Below are 14,759 nucleotides of genomic sequence, written 5' to 3' on the forward strand. Positions count from 1 at the left end.
TTTACTTTGAAAGATAATCGCGTTCTTTTGAAAGTTTATTAATTTCACGAAAGCTTTAGTAAGAAACGCACATGCGTTTCTTTGTCAAGACAGGCAGTTGTTTGCTACGTGTGAAAGCACTGTTAGAACTGAGATCAGTGTTGCTTTTCTCAGTACAAGCTTTACTTTTAAAGATAATCGCGTTCTTTCGAATGTTTATTAATTTCACGAAAGCTTTAGTAAGAAATGCACATACGTTTCTTTGTAAAGACAAGCAGTTCTTTGCTACGTGTGAAAGCACTGTTAGAACTGAGATCAGTGTTGCTTTTCTCAGTACAAGCTTTACTTTGAAAAAAAATCGCGTTCTTTTGAAAGTTTATTGATTTCACGAAAGCTTTAGTAAGAAACGCACATGCGTTTCTTTGTAAAGACAAGCAGTTGTTTGCTACGTGTGAAATCACTGGTAGAACTGAGATCTGTGTTGCTTTTCTCAGTACAAGCTTTACTTTGAAAGAAAATCGCGTTCTTTAGAAAGTTTATTAATTTCACGAAAGTTTTAGTATGAAACGCTCATGCGTTTTTTTGTAAAGACAAGCAGTTGTTTGCTACGTGTGAAAGCACTGTTAGAACTGAGATCAGTGTTGATTTTCTCAGTACAAGCTTTACTTTGAAAGATAATCTTGTTTTTTTGAAAGTTTATTAATTTCACGAAAGCTTTAGTAAGAAAAGCACACGCGTTTCTTTCTAGAGACAAGCAGTTGTTTGCTACGTGTGAAAGCATTGTTAGAACTGAGATCAGTGTTGCTTTTCTCAGTACAAGCTTTACTTTGAAAGATAATCTCGATCTTTTGAAACTTTATTAATTCACGAAAGCTTTAGTAAGAAACGCACATGCCTTTCTTTGTAAAGACAAGCAGTTGTTTGCTACGTGTGAAAGCACTGTTAGAACTGAGATCAGTGTTGCATTTCTCCGTACAAGGTTTACTTTGAAAGATAATCGCGTTCTTTTGAAAGTTTATTAATTTCACGAAAGCTTTAGTAAGAAACGCACATGCGTTTCTTTGTAAAGACAAGCAGTTGTTTGCTACGTGTGAAAGCACTGTTAGAACTGAGATCAGTTTTGCTTTTCTCAGTACAAGCTTTACTTTGAAAGAAAAATGCGTTCTTTTGAAAGTTTATTAATTTCAGGAAAGCTTTAGTAAGAAACGCACATGCGTTTCTTTGTCAAGACAGGCAGTTGTTTGCTACGTGTGAAAGCACTGTTAGAACTGAGATCAGTGTTGCTTTTCTCCGTACAAGCTTTACTTTGAAAGATAATCGCGTTCTTTTGAAAGTTTATTAATTTCTTGAAAGCTTTAGTAAGAAACACACATGCGTTTCTTTCTAGAGACAAGCAGTTGTTTGCTACGTGTGAAAGCACTGTAAGAACTGTGATCAGTGTTTCTTTTCTCAGTACAAGCTTTACTTTGAAAGATAATCGCGTTCTTTTGAAAGTTTATTAATTTCACGAAAGCTTTAGTAAGAAACGCACATGCGTTTCTTTGTCAAGACAGGCAGTTGTGTGCTACCTGTGAAAGCACTGTTAGAACTGAGATCCGTGTTGCTTTTCTCAGTACAAGCTTTACTTTGAAAGATAATCGCGTTTTTTTGAAAGTTTATTAATTTCACGAAAGCTTTAGTAAGAAACGCACATGCGTTTCTTTGTAAAGTAAAGCAGTTTTTTGCAACGTGTGAAAGCACTGTTAGAACTGAGATCAGTGTTGCTTTTCTGAGTACAAGCTTTACTTTGAAAGAAAATCGCGTTCTTTTGAAAGTTTATTAATTTCACGAAAGCTTTAGTAAGAAACGCACATGCGTTTCTTTCTAGAGGAAAGCAGTTGTTTGCTACGTGTGAAAGCACTGTTAGAACTGAGATCAGTGTTGCTTTTCTCAGTACAAGCTTTACTTTGAAAGATAATCGCGTTCTTTTGAAAGTTTATTAATTTCACGAAAGCTTTAGTAAGAAACGCACATGCGTTTCTTTGTCAACACAGGCAGTTGTTTGCTACGTGTGAAAGCACTGTTAGAACTGAGATCAGTGTTGCTTTTCTCAGTACAAGCTTTACTTTGAAAAAAAATCGCGTTCTTTTGAAAGTTTATTGATTTCACGAAAGCTTTAGTAAGAAACGCACATGCGTTTCTTTGTAAAGACAAGCAGTTGTTTGCTACGTGTGAAAGCACTGTTAGAACTGAGATCAGTGTTGCTTTTCTCAGTACAAGCTTTACTTTGAAAGATAATCGCGTTCTTTTGAAAGATTATTAATTTCACGAAAGCTTTAGTAAGAAACGCACATGCGTTTCCTTCTAGAGAAAAGCAGTTGTTTGCTACGTGTGAAAGCACTGTTAGAACTGAGATCAGTGTTGCTTTTCTCAGTACAAGCTTTACTTTGAAAGAAAATCTCTTACTTTTGAAAGTTTATTAATTTCACGAAAGCTTTAGTAAGAAACGCACATGCGTTTCTTTCTCGAGACAGGCAGTTGTTTTCTACGTGTGAAAGCACTGTTAGAACTGAGATCAGTGTTGCTTTTCTCAGTACAAGCTTTACTTTGAAAGAAAATCGCGTTCTTTTGAAAGTTTATTAATTTCACGAAAGCTTTAGTAAGAAACGCACATGTATTTCTTTGTCAAGACAGGCAGTTGTTTGCTACGTGTGAAAGCACTGTTAGAACTGAGATCAGTGTTGCTTTTCTCAGTACAAGCTTTACTTTGAAAGAAAATCTCGTTCTTTTGAAAGTTTATTAATTTCTCGAAAGCTTTAGCAAGAAACGCACATGCGTTTCTTTCTAGAGACAAGCAGTTGCTTGCTACGTGTGAAAGCACTGTTAGAACTGAGATCAGTGTTGCTTTTCTCAGTACAAGCTTTACTTTGAAAGATAATCGCGTTCTTTTGAAAGTTTATTAATTTCACGAAAGCTTTAGTAATAAACGCACATGCGTTTCTTTGTCAAGACAGGCAGTTGTTTGCTACGTGTGAAAGCACTGTTAGAACTGAGATCAGTGTTTCTTTTCTCAGTACAAGCTTTACTTTGAAAGATAATCGCGTTCTTTTGAAAGTTTATTAATTTCACGAAAGCTTTAGTAAGAAACGCACATGCGTTTCTTTGTCAAGACAGGCAGTTGTTTGCTACGTGTGAAAGCACTGTTAGAACTGAGATCAGTGTTGCTTTTCTCAGTACAAGCTTTACTTTGAAAGATAATCGCGTTCTTTTGAAAGTTTATTAATTTGACGAAAGCTTTAGTAAGAAACGCACATGCGTTTCTTTCTAGAGGAAAGCAGTTGTTTGCTATGTGTGAAAGCACTGTTAGAACTGAGATAAGTGATGCTTTTCTCAGTACAAGCTTTACTTTGAAAGATAATCGCGTTCTTTTGAAAGTTTATTAATTTCACGAAAGCTTCAGTAAGAAACGCACATGCGTTTCTTTGTCAAGACAGGCAGTTGTTTGCTACGTGTGAAAGCACTGTTAGAACTGAGATCAGTGTTGCTTTTCTCAGTACAAGCTTTACTTTGAAAGATAATCGCGTTCTTTTGAATGTTTATTAATTTCACGAAAGCTTTAGTAGGAAATGCACATGCGTTTCTTTCTAGAGACAAGCAGTTGATGGCTACGTGTGAAAGCACTGTTAGAACTGAGATCAGTGTTGTTTTTCTCAGTACATGCTTTACTTTGAAAGAAAATCGCGTTCTTTTGAAAGTTTATTGATTTCACGAAAGCTTTAGTAAGAAACGCACATGCGTTTCTTTCTAGAAAAAAGCAGTTGTTTGCTACGTGTGAAAGCACTGTTAGAACTGAGATCAGTGTTGCTTTTCTCAGTACAAGCTCTACTTTGAAAGAAAATCTCGTTCTTTTGAAAGTTTATTAATTTCTCGAAAGCTTTAGTAAGAAACGCACATGCGTTTCTTTCTAGAGACAAGCAGTTGTTTACTACGTGTGAAAGCACTGTTAGAACTGAGATCAGTGTTGCTTTTCTCAGTACAAGCTTTACTTTGAAAGAAAATCGCGTTCTTTTGAAAGTTTATTAATTTCACGAAAGCTTTAGTAAGAAACGCAAATGATTTTCTTTTAGAGGAAAGCAGTTGTTTGCTACGTGTGAAAGCACTATTAGAACTGAGATCAGTGTTGCTTTTCTCAGTACAAGCTTTACTTTGAAAGAAAATCGCGTTCTTTTGAAAGTTTATTAAGTTCACGAAAGCTTTAGTAAGAAACGCACATGCGTTTCTTTGTAAAGACAAGCAGTTGTTTGCTACGTGTGAAAGCACTGTTAGAACTGAGATCAGTGTTGCTTTTCTCAGTACAAGCTTTACTTTGAAAGAAAATCGCGTTCTTTTGAAAGTTTATTAAGTTCACGAAAGCTTTAGTCAGAAACGCACATGCGTTTCTTTGTCAAGACAAGTAGTTGTTTGCTACGTGTGAAAGCACTGTTGACACTGAGATCAGTGTTGCTTTTCTCAGTACAAGTTTTACTTTGAAAGATAATCGCGTTCTTTCGGAAGTATATTAATTTCACGAAAGCTTTAGTAAGAAACCTACATGCGTTTCTTTGTAAAGACAAGCAGTTGTTTGCTATGTGTGAAAGCACTGTTAGAACTGAGATCAGTGTTGCTTTTCTCAGTACAAGCTTTACTTTGAAAAAAAATCGCGTTCTTTTGAAAGTTTATTGATTTCACGAAAGTTTTAGTAAGAAACGCACATGCGTTTCTTTGTAAAGACCAGCAGTTGTTTGCTACGTGTGAAAGCACTGTTAGAACTGAGATCAGTGTTGCTTTTCTCAGTACAAGCTTTACTTTGAATGAAAATCGCGTTCTTTTGAAAGTTTATTAATTTCACGAAAGCTTTAGTAAGAAACGCAAATGATTTTCTTTTAGAGGAAAGCAGTTGTTTGCTACGTGTGAAAGCACTGTTAGAACTGAGATCAGTGTTGCTTTTCTGAGTACAAGCTTTACTTTGAAAGAAAATCGCGTTCTTTTGAAAGTTTATTAATTTCACGAAAGCTTTAGTATGAAACGCTCATGCGTTTTTTTGTAAAGACAAGCAGTTGTTTGCTACGTGTGAAAGCACTGTTAGAACTGAGATCAGTGTTTCTTTTCTCAGTACAAGCTTTACTTTGAAAGATAATCGCGTTCTTTTGAAAGTTTATTAATTTCACGAAAGCTTTAGTAAGAAACGCACATGCGTTTCTTTGTCAAGACAGGCAGTTGTGTGCTACCTGTGAAAGCACTGTTAGAACTGAGATCCGTGTTGCTTTTCTCAGTACAAGCTTTACTTTGAAAGATAATCGCGTTTTTTTGAAAGTTTATTAATTTCACGAAAGCTTTAGTAAGAAACGCACATGCGTTTCTTTGTAAAGTAAAGCAGTTTTTTGCAACGTGTGAAAGCACTGTTAGAACTGAGATCAGTGTTGCTTTTCTGAGTACAAGCTTTACTTTGAAAGAAAATCGCGTTCTTTTGAAAGTTTATTAATTTCACGAAAGCTTCAGTAAGAAACGCACATGCGTTTCTTTCTAGAGGAAAGCAGTTGTTTGCTACGTGTGAAAGCACTGTTAGAACTGAGATCAGTGTTGCTTTTCTCAGTACAAGCTTTACTTTGAAAGATAATCGCGTTCTTTTGAAAGTTTATTAATTTCACGAAAGCTTTAGTAAGAAACGCACATGCGTTTCTTTGTCAACACAGGCAGTTGTTTGCTACGTGTGAAAGCACTGTTAGAACTGAGATCAGTGTTGCTTTTCTCAGTACAAGCTTTACTTTGAAAAAAAATCGCGTTCTTTTGAAAGTTTATTGATTTCACGAAAGCTTTAGTAAGAAACGCACATGCGTTTCTTTGTAAAGACAAGCAGTTGTTTGCTACGTGTGAAAGCACTGTTAGAACTGAGATCAGTGTTGCTTTTCTCAGTACAAGCTTTACTTTGAAAGATAATCGCGTTCTTTTGAAAGATTATTAATTTCACGAAAGCTTTAGTAAGAAACGCACATGCGTTTCCTTCTAGAGAAAAGCAGTTGTTTGCTACGTGTGAAAGCACTGTTAGAACTGAGATCAGTGTTGCTTTTCTCAGTACAAGCTTTACTTTGAAAGAAAATCTCGTTCTTTTGAAAGTTTATTAATTTCTCGAAAGCTTTAGCAAGAAACGCACATGCGTTTCTTTCTAGAGACAAGCAGTTGCTTGCTACGTGTGAAAGCACTGTTAGAACTGAGATCAGTGTTGCTTTTCTCAGTACAAGCTTTACTTTGAAAGATAATCGCGTTCTTTTGAAAGTTTATTAATTTCACGAAAGCTTTAGTAATAAACGCACATGCGTTTCTTTGTCAAGACAGGCAGTTGTTTGCTACGTGTGAAAGCACTGTTAGAACTGAGATCAGTGTTTCTTTTCTCAGTACAAGCTTTACTTTGAAAGATAATCGCGTTCTTTTGAAAGTTTATTAATTTCACGAAAGCTTTAGTAAGAAACGCACATGCGTTTCTTTGTCAAGACAGGCAGTTGTTTGCTACGTGTGAAAGCACTGTTAGAACTGAGATCAGTGTTGCTTTTCTCAGTACAAGCTTTACTTTGAAAGATAATCGCGTTCTTTTGAAAGTTTATTAATTTGACGAAAGCTTTAGTAAGAAACGCACATGCGTTTCTTTCTAGAGGAAAGCAGTTGTTTGCTATGTGTGAAAGCACTGTTAGAACTGAGATAAGTGATGCTTTTCTCAGTACAAGCTTTACTTTGAAAGATAATCGCGTTCTTTTGAAAGTTTATTAATTTCACGAAAGCTTCAGTAAGAAACGCACATGCGTTTCTTTGTCAAGACAGGCAGTTGTTTGCTACGTGTGAAAGCACTGTTAGAACTGAGATCAGTGTTGCTTTTCTCAGTACAAGCTTTACTTTGAAAGATAATCGCGTTCTTTTGAATGTTTATTAATTTCACGAAAGCTTTAGTAGGAAATGCACATGCGTTTCTTTCTAGAGACAAGCAGTTGATGGCTACGTGTGAAAGCACTGTTAGAACTGAGATCAGTGTTGTTTTTCTCAGTACATGCTTTACTTTGAAAGAAAATCGCGTTCTTTTGAAAGTTTATTGATTTCACGAAAGCTTTAGTAAGAAACGCACATGCGTTTCTTTCTAGAAAAAAGCAGTTGTTTGCTACGTGTGAAAGCACTGTTAGAACTGAGATCAGTGTTGCTTTTCTCAGTACAAGCTCTACTTTGAAAGAAAATCTCGTTCTTTTGAAAGTTTATTAATTTCTCGAAAGCTTTAGTAAGAAACGCACATGCGTTTCTTTCTAGAGAAAAGCAGTTGTTTGCTACGTGAGAAAGCACTGTTAGAACTGAGATCAGTGTTGCTTTTCTCAGTACAAGCTTTACTTTGAAAGAAAATCTCTTACTTTTGAAAGTTTATTAATTTCACGAAAGCTTTAGTAAGAAACGCACATGAGTTTCTTTCTCGAGACAGGCAGTTGTTTTCTACGTGTGAAAGCACTGTTAGAACTGAGATCAGTGTTGCTTTTCTCAGTACAAGCTTTACTTTGAAAGAAAATCGCGTTCTTTTGAAAGTTTATTAATTTCACGAAAGCTTTAGTAAGAAACGCACATGCATTTCTTTGTCAAGACAGGCAGTTGTTTGCTACGTGTGAAAGCACTGTTAGAACTGAGATCAGTGTTGCTTTTCTCAGTACAAGCTTTACTTTGAAAGAAAATCTCGTTCTTTTGAAAGTTTATTAATTTCTCGAAAGCTTTAGCAAGAAACGCACATGCGTTTCTTTCTAGAGACAAGCAGTTGCTTGCTACGTGTGAAAGCACTGTTAGAACTGAGATCAGTGTTGCTTTTCTCAGTACAAGTTTTACTTTGAAAGATAATCGCGTTCTTTCGGAAGTATATTAATTTCACGAAAGCTTTAGTAAGAAACCTACATGCGTTTCTTTCTAGAAAAAAGCAGTTGTTTGCTACGTGTGAAAGCACTGTTAGAACTGAGATCAGTGTTGCTTTTCTCAGTACAAGCTCTACTTTGAAAAAAAATCTCGTTCTTTTGAAAGTTTATTAATTTCTCGAAAGCTTTAGTAAGAAACGCACATGCGTTTCTTTCTAGAGACAAGCAGTTGTTTACTACGTGTGAAAGCACTGTTAGAACTGAGATCAGTGTTGCTTTTCTCAGTACAAGCTTTACTTTGAAAGAAAATCGCGTTCTTTTGAAAGTTTATTAATTTCACGAAAGCTTTAGTAAGAAACGCAAATGATTTTCTTTTAGAGGAAAGCAGTTGTTTGCTACGTGTGAAAGCACTATTAGAACTGAGATCAGTGTTGCTTTTCTCAGTACAAGCTTTACTTTGAAAGAAAATCGCGTTCTTTTGAAAGTTTATTAAGTTCACGAAAGCTTTAGTAAGAAACGCACATGCGTTTCTTTGTAAAGACAAGCAGTTGTTTGCTACGTGTGAAAGCACTGTTAGAACTGAGATCAGTGTTGCTTTTCTCAGTACAAGCTTTACTTTGAAAGAAAATCGCGTTCTTTTGAAAGTTTATTAAGTTCACGAAAGCTTTAGTCAGAAACGCACATGCGTTTCTTTGTCAAGACAAGTAGTTGTTTGCTACGTGTGAAAGCACTGTTGACACTGAGATCAGTGTTGCTTTTCTCAGTACAAGTTTTACTTTGAAAGATAATCGCGTTCTTTCGGAAGTATATTAATTTCACGAAAGCTTTAGTAAGAAACCTACATGCGTTTCTTTGTAAAGACAAGCAGTTGTTTGCTATGTGTGAAAGCACTGTTAGAACTGAGATCAGTGTTGCTTTTCTCAGTACAAGCTTTACTTTGAAAAAAAATCGCGTTCTTTTGAAAGTTTATTGATTTCACGAAAGTTTTAGTAAGAAACGCACATGCGTTTCTTTGTAAAGACCAGCAGTTGTTTGCTACGTGTGAAAGCACTGTTAGAACTGAGATCAGTGTTGCTTTTCTCAGTACAAGCTTTACTTTGAATGAAAATCGCGTTCTTTTGAAAGTTTATTAATTTCACGAAAGCTTTAGTAAGAAACGCAAATGATTTTCTTTTAGAGGAAAGCAGTTGTTTGCTACGTGTGAAAGCACTGTTAGAACTGAGATCAGTGTTGCTTTTCTGAGTACAAGCTTTACTTTGAAAGAAAATCGCGTTCTTTTGAAAGTTTATTAATTTCACGAAAGCTTTAGTATGAAACGCTCATGCGTTTTTTTGTAAAGACAAGCAGTTGTTTGCTACGTGTGAAAGCACTGTTAGAACTGAGATCAGTGTTTCTTTTCTCAGTACAAGCTTTACTTTGAAAGATAATCGCGTTCTTTTGAAAGTTTATTAATTTCACGAAAGCTTTAGTAAGAAACGCACATGCGTTTCTTTGTCAAGACAGGCAGTTGTGTGCTACCTGTGAAAGCACTGTTAGAACTGAGATCCGTGTTGCTTTTCTCAGTACAAGCTTTACTTTGAAAGATAATCGCGTTTTTTTGAAAGTTTATTAATTTCACGAAAGCTTTAGTAAGAAACGCACATGCGTTTCTTTGTAAAGTAAAGCAGTTTTTTGCAACGTGTGAAAGCACTGTTAGAACTGAGATCAGTGTTGCTTTTCTGAGTACAAGCTTTACTTTGAAAGAAAATCGCGTTCTTTTGAAAGTTTATTAATTTCACGAAAGCTTCAGTAAGAAACGCACATGCGTTTCTTTCTAGAGGAAAGCAGTTGTTTGCTACGTGTGAAAGCACTGTTAGAACTGAGATCAGTGTTGCTTTTCTCAGTACAAGCTTTACTTTGAAAGATAATCGCGTTCTTTTGAAAGTTTATTAATTTCACGAAAGCTTTAGTAAGAAACGCACATGCGTTTCTTTGTCAACACAGGCAGTTGTTTGCTACGTGTGAAAGCACTGTTAGAACTGAGATCAGTGTTGCTTTTCTCAGTACAAGCTTTACTTTGAAAAAAAATCGCGTTCTTTTGAAAGTTTATTGATTTCACGAAAGCTTTAGTAAGAAACGCACATGCGTTTCTTTGTAAAGACAAGCAGTTGTTTGCTACGTGTGAAAGCACTGTTAGAACTGAGATCAGTGTTGCTTTTCTCAGTACAAGCTTTACTTTGAAAGATAATCGCGTTCTTTTGAAAGATTATTAATTTCACGAAAGCTTTAGTAAGAAACGCACATGCGTTTCCTTCTAGAGAAAAGCAGTTGTTTGCTACGTGTGAAAGCACTGTTAGAACTGAGATCAGTGTTGCTTTTCTCAGTACAAGCTTTACTTTGAAAGAAAATCTCGTTCTTTTGAAAGTTTATTAATTTCTCGAAAGCTTTAGCAAGAAACGCACATGCGTTTCTTTCTAGAGACAAGCAGTTGCTTGCTACGTGTGAAAGCACTGTTAGAACTGAGATCAGTGTTGCTTTTCTCAGTACAAGCTTTACTTTGAAAGATAATCGCGTTCTTTTGAAAGTTTATTAATTTCACGAAAGCTTTAGTAATAAACGCACATGCGTTTCTTTGTCAAGACAGGCAGTTGTTTGCTACGTGTGAAAGCACTGTTAGAACTGAGATCAGTGTTTCTTTTCTCAGTACAAGCTTTACTTTGAAAGATAATCGCGTTCTTTTGAAAGTTTATTAATTTCACGAAAGCTTTAGTAAGAAACGCACATGCGTTTCTTTGTCAAGACAGGCAGTTGTTTGCTACGTGTGAAAGCACTGTTAGAACTGAGATCAGTGTTGCTTTTCTCAGTACAAGCTTTACTTTGAAAGATAATCGCGTTCTTTTGAAAGTTTATTAATTTGACGAAAGCTTTAGTAAGAAACGCACATGCGTTTCTTTCTAGAGGAAAGCAGTTGTTTGCTATGTGTGAAAGCACTGTTAGAACTGAGATAAGTGATGCTTTTCTCAGTACAAGCTTTACTTTGAAAGATAATCGCGTTCTTTTGAAAGTTTATTAATTTCACGAAAGCTTCAGTAAGAAACGCACATGCGTTTCTTTGTCAAGACAGGCAGTTGTTTGCTACGTGTGAAAGCACTGTTAGAACTGAGATCAGTGTTGCTTTTCTCAGTACAAGCTTTACTTTGAAAGATAATCGCGTTCTTTTGAATGTTTATTAATTTCACGAAAGCTTTAGTAGGAAATGCACATGCGTTTCTTTCTAGAGACAAGCAGTTGATGGCTACGTGTGAAAGCACTGTTAGAACTGAGATCAGTGTTGTTTTTCTCAGTACATGCTTTACTTTGAAAGAAAATCGCGTTCTTTTGAAAGTTTATTGATTTCACGAAAGCTTTAGTAAGAAACGCACATGCGTTTCTTTCTAGAAAAAAGCAGTTGTTTGCTACGTGTGAAAGCACTGTTAGAACTGAGATCAGTGTTGCTTTTCTCAGTACAAGCTCTACTTTGAAAGAAAATCTCGTTCTTTTGAAAGTTTATTAATTTCTCGAAAGCTTTAGTAAGAAACGCACATGCGTTTCTTTCTAGAGAAAAGCAGTTGTTTGCTACGTGAGAAAGCACTGTTAGAACTGAGATCAGTGTTGCTTTTCTCAGTACAAGCTTTACTTTGAAAGAAAATCTCTTACTTTTGAAAGTTTATTAATTTCACGAAAGCTTTAGTAAGAAACGCACATGAGTTTCTTTCTCGAGACAGGCAGTTGTTTTCTACGTGTGAAAGCACTGTTAGAACTGAGATCAGTGTTGCTTTTCTCAGTACAAGCTTTACTTTGAAAGAAAATCGCGTTCTTTTGAAAGTTTATTAATTTCACGAAAGCTTTAGTAAGAAACGCACATGCATTTCTTTGTCAAGACAGGCAGTTGTTTGCTACGTGTGAAAGCACTGTTAGAACTGAGATCAGTGTTGCTTTTCTCAGTACAAGCTTTACTTTGAAAGAAAATCTCGTTCTTTTGAAAGTTTATTAATTTCTCGAAAGCTTTAGCAAGAAACGCACATGCGTTTCTTTCTAGAGACAAGCAGTTGCTTGCTACGTGTGAAAGCACTGTTAGAACTGAGATCAGTGTTGCTTTTCTCAGTACAAGTTTTACTTTGAAAGATAATCGCGTTCTTTCGGAAGTATATTAATTTCACGAAAGCTTTAGTAAGAAACCTACATGCGTTTCTTTGTAAAGACAAGCAGTTGTTTGCTATGTGTGAAAGCACTGTTAGAACTGAGATCAGTGTTGCTTTTCTCAGTACAAGCTTTACTTTGAAAAAAAATCGCGTTCTTTTGAAAGTTTATTGATTTCACGAAAGTTTTAGTAAGAAACGCACATGCGTTTCTTTGTAAAGACCAGCAGTTGTTTGCTACGTGTGAAAGCACTGTTAGAACTGAGATCAGTGTTGCTTTTCTCAGTACAAGCTTTACTTTGAATGAAAATCGCGTTCTTTTGAAAGTTTATTAATTTCACGAAAGCTTTAGTAAGAAACGCAAATGATTTTCTTTTAGAGGAAAGCAGTTGTTTGCTACGTGTGAAAGCACTGTTAGAACTGAGATCAGTGTTGCTTTTCTGAGTACAAGCTTTACTTTGAAAGAAAATCGCGTTCTTTTGAAAGTTTATTAATTTCACGAAAGCTTTAGTATGAAACGCTCATGCGTTTTTTTGTAAAGACAAGCAGTTGTTTGCTACGTGTGAAAGCACTGTTAGAACTGAGATCAGTGTTTCTTTTCTCAGTACAAGCTTTACTTTGAAAGATAATCGCGTTCTTTTGAAAGTTTATTAATTTCACGAAAGCTTTAGTAAGAAACGCACATGCGTTTCTTTGTCAAGACAGGCAGTTGTGTGCTACCTGTGAAAGCACTGTTAGAACTGAGATCCGTGTTGCTTTTCTCAGTACAAGCTTTACTTTGAAAGATAATCGCGTTTTTTTGAAAGTTTATTAATTTCACGAAAGCTTTAGTAAGAAACGCACATGCGTTTCTTTGTAAAGTAAAGCAGTTTTTTGCAACGTGTGAAAGCACTGTTAGAACTGAGATCAGTGTTGCTTTTCTGAGTACAAGCTTTACTTTGAAAGAAAATCGCGTTCTTTTGAAAGTTTATTAATTTCACGAAAGCTTTAGTAAGAAACGCACATGCGTTTCTTTCTCGAGACAGGCAGTTGTTTTCTACGTGTGAAAGCACTGTTAGAACTGAGATCAGTGTTGCTTTTCTCAGTACAAGCTTTACTTTGAAAGAAAATCGCGTTCTTTTGAAAGTTTATTAATTTCACGAAAGCTTTAGTAAGAAACGCACATGTATTTCTTTGTCAAGACAGGCAGTTGTTTGCTACGTGTGAAAGCACTGTTAGAACTGAGATCAGTGTTGCTTTTCTCAGTACAAGCTTTACTTTGAAAGAAAATCTCGTTCTTTTGAAAGTTTATTAATTTCTCGAAAGCTTTAGCAAGAAACGCACATGCGTTTCTTTCTAGAGACAAGCAGTTGCTTGCTACGTGTGAAAGCACTGTTAGAACTGAGATCAGTGTTGCTTTTCTCAGTACAAGCTTTACTTTGAAAGATAATCGCGTTCTTTTGAAAGTTTATTAATTTCACGAAAGCTTTAGTAATAAACGCACATGCGTTTCTTTGTCAAGACAGGCAGTTGTTTGCTACGTGTGAAAGCACTGTTAGAACTGAGATCAGTGTTTCTTTTCTCAGTACAAGCTTTACTTTGAAAGATAATCGCGTTCTTTTGAAAGTTTATTAATTTCACGAAAGCTTTAGTAAGAAACGCACATGCGTTTCTTTGTCAAGACAGGCAGTTGTTTGCTACGTGTGAAAGCACTGTTAGAACTGAGATCAGTGTTGCTTTTCTCAGTACAAGCTTTACTTTGAAAGATAATCGCGTTCTTTTGAAAGTTTATTAATTTGACGAAAGCTTTAGTAAGAAACGCACATGCGTTTCTTTCTAGAGGAAAGCAGTTGTTTGCTATGTGTGAAAGCACTGTTAGAACTGAGATAAGTGATGCTTTTCTCAGTACAAGCTTTACTTTGAAAGATAATCGCGTTCTTTTGAAAGTTTATTAATTTCACGAAAGCTTCAGTAAGAAACGCACATGCGTTTCTTTGTCAAGACAGGCAGTTGTTTGCTACGTGTGAAAGCACTGTTAGAACTGAGATCAGTGTTGCTTTTCTCAGTACAAGCTTTACTTTGAAAGATAATCGCGTTCTTTTGAATGTTTATTAATTTCACGAAAGCTTTAGTAGGAAATGCACATGCGTTTCTTTCTAGAGACAAGCAGTTGATGGCTACGTGTGAAAGCACTGTTAGAACTGAGATCAGTGTTGTTTTTCTCAGTACATGCTTTACTTTGAAAGAAAATCGCGTTCTTTTGAAAGTTTATTGATTTCACGAAAGCTTTAGTAAGAAACGCACATGCGTTTCTTTCTAGAAAAAAGCAGTTGTTTGCTACGTGTGAAAGCACTGTTAGAACTGAGATCAGTGTTGCTTTTCTCAGTACAAGCTCTACTTTGAAAGAAAATCTCGTTCTTTTGAAAGTTTATTAATTTCTCGAAAGCTTTAGTAAGAAACGCACATGCGTTTCTTTCTAGAGACAAGCAGTTGTTTACTACGTGTGAAAGCACTGTTAGAACTGAGATCAGTGTTGCTTTTCTCAGTACAAGCTTTACTTTGAAAGAAAATCGCGTTCTTTTGAAAGTTTATTAATTTCACGAAAGCTTTAGTAAGAAACGCAAATGATTTTCTTTTAGAGGAAAGCAGTTGTTTGCTACGTGTGAAAGCACTATTAGAACTGAGATCAGTGTTGCTTTTCTCAGTACAAGCTTTACTTTGAAAGAAAATCGCGTTCTTTTGAAAGTTTATTAAGTTC

Source organism: Chionomys nivalis, unplaced genomic scaffold, assembly GCF_950005125.1.
Source record: "Chionomys nivalis unplaced genomic scaffold, mChiNiv1.1 scaffold_66, whole genome shotgun sequence".
Classification (NCBI taxonomy): Eukaryota; Metazoa; Chordata; class Mammalia; order Rodentia; family Cricetidae; genus Chionomys; species Chionomys nivalis.